The following is a 2,832-nucleotide window of genomic DNA, read 5'->3' as shown; positions in this document are numbered from 1 at the left end:
CCTGCTAGCAGAGGCATACAGTTAGACAACTATTTCACAAGCACTCATGGATCCCTCTATGCTCAGCAAAGGCTCTTATCTTGGCCTTTGAACTGTGCTCCAAGCTCTCTTAGCTACTTCCAGCTCAGATTCAGTCTTTCTAGAGGCAGGTTTTCCTCCGACTCACCGTGCAATGCAGCCTGAAGTTGTTGGGTGATCTCATAAAACCCCCAAGTGCATATCCAAAAAGGAGCAGAAGAGAGAAAATGGGGGCATGGAGTAGGTGGTGGGAATGACAAGTAATACCCTGCCCAAGTAAAAGGTCTGCTCCCAGGCTCTTCACAGGAGCCTGTCACAGGTCCATCTCCACAAGTCCAGAGGAGTTGAGGGGCACAGTAGCAGGTGGGAACTCAAACTCCATCTCCCTCCAAGAGCTGGAAAACACTTTCCCAGGCTCCTCACAGGGCTGCCTTAGGACAGCCATCAGCCCCGTTATTCAAGGATAAAACCCATCAAGTCAACAGGAGAGGGACTGAGAGGATATTACTGCAAAGGGATCTGGGATACCTTATAAGATGCAGAAGAAGAGCATTTTGGGATTGCACAAAATTCATGTTTTTTTATGGGAGGAACCAAAGAGAGGGAAAGGAATATATCTAAGTGATGTGAGGAGGAACAAGGCTTCAGAAATAGAGGTATAAGGGGATAAAAAGGGATAGTTGTGTATAAACAGGACTCGGCTACCAGAGGGACCAGGATAATTGGCTACTGGAATGACTTTATGTACTCTTGTGATAGTAGGTATAACTAGGGAGAAAGTAAACAGGTCCTACTTGGAGCTACATGTCCAGGTGGTTACATTCCCTTAGGAATTTTAACAAAAGGCTTAATCTTTGCCAAATTTGCCTTTCCTTTTTGGTTTCCTATTCATTCCTTCCAGTCTAGTTCAGAAAGGATAAAGCTATGCAGATAGAAATATCCTAAATATTACTTAATAGTAGCAATACAGATTAACAGAACACTGTGCTCTCATGATATTCTACAGTGAAGCTCTACTTGGTGCTGAGAGGCAGACATCCAGAGAAGCATAGATTTGCCAGGATCCTCAGTGAGTACAAAGAAATATTAAGTTAATTTCAGTGCAACTTCTTCTGCCTCAGTCCTTGGCACAAGGTTATAAGGTGTCCTGATGGTGGGCTAACAAGGTTAGTGAGATTGTTTGGGCAAGGATCTACTTGTCTGTTTGTCTTCCCTGCTGTTTGGGACAAACTCACACTTTGTTATGTACCATGCTAGCTAGAACAACTGTTGTTTTTATATGTAAATGAGAGTCTCATCTTCATTATGTTGACTCTTATGGATATATCATCTAGACATATCTTTACAGTGGCATCCTCTATGCAAATGCAGCTTTGTTGGGTGGCATGGGAGTGGCTATTGGAAAGGTGGGGCTCAGATTTTCATAGAATCATTAAGGTTGGAAAAGACCTCCCAGATCATCTGGTCCAACCATCACTCTATCACCAGTATCACCGACTAAACCATGTCCCTAAGCACGGGCAGTAACCGTGTCTCTAAGCATGGGCAGATGTTCAGCCATTTCCATGAAAGCAAGGCCCATCACACATAATTGTTACTTGGAAAGACAAACACCATAACTCGGAACATTCCCTCTTCTTCCTTCTTTCCCCCCAGTTTTATTGCTGAGCATAACATCATACAGTATAAAAAGGTCCTTTGGTCAGTTTGAATCAGTTCTGGTTTTGTCCTCTCTCAGCTTCTTGTGCATTCCCAGCCTCCTTGCTGGCAGGGCAGCATGAGATGCAAAGACATTAATGCTGTGTAAGCACTGCTCAGCAGAAACTAAAACATTAATGTGTTAGCAATACTGCTTTTCATGACAAATCCAAAACACCTCACCATGTTTGCTACAATGATGAAAACTAACTCTAGTCCAGCCAAAACCAGTACACCAATATAGATAGCAGATTTCAGGGGAAGCTTTTTCTTTCAAAACCTGAAAGAAATTTTATTAGGAGCCAAGACAACAGTACTTCTACTCCATCAACTTGTGGACTTTTGCAGTCTGCCTTCACATGATGAAAATAAATGACACGATGGAAACCTATAGATATGACCACTATTTGTCATATGTTGAAAGAAATTATACTTTCTATTACTGTATAATTGATACGATTTTGGGAGACAATAATTCATCATGGTGTAGAGGGAGAAAAGAGGAGTTTTTCCACCCAGTCCAAATTGTAATTCACTTGCATGTAGTTCAAATGACAGCCCTGCATTTAAAGTGAGGACAAGAATAACCTCTCGTTTAATTTGTTATCTCACAAAGTGCTACCTAGCATTAATTCTGGCTCTCACATTCTATGTGACAAATAAGAATATCCAAAAGATTAAACACAGCTTTGATGATCTTCTTGCAGTTCAGTCTCAATTCCTAATAATCAAAATTCCTAATACACTGAAGTGTATCCGCGAGGAGTAACATACATTTGAGAAAAGATCTTTAAACAGTTTTAATAAGAAAATATCATGGTTGAAAAATTACCTCAGTTTAAAAAAAAAAAAAAAAAAAGGAAAAAGAAGCAATGAAACTATTTAGAAATAATAATAAAAAAAAAGTGCCCAGGTAGTTAGGAGAAGCTTGAAAAACTGTCTAACCAAGATAATGCTTGTATTTCTTCTAAATATGTAATCACTTTTCTGCAAATAAACAAAACTTATGAAAACTAATTTTAAATGCAGGTTGTTCTGGTTCTGATAGTACATGATTAGCATTTTATGAACAGGGGAGTACGTCCAAAAGTATTCAGTACTGCTCAGCGATCTTGA

The sequence above is a fragment of the Anas platyrhynchos genome, chromosome 1, assembly GCF_047663525.1.
Source record: "Anas platyrhynchos isolate ZD024472 breed Pekin duck chromosome 1, IASCAAS_PekinDuck_T2T, whole genome shotgun sequence".
Classification (NCBI taxonomy): Eukaryota; Metazoa; Chordata; class Aves; order Anseriformes; family Anatidae; genus Anas; species Anas platyrhynchos.
Note: the sequence above shows the minus strand (reverse complement) of the source record.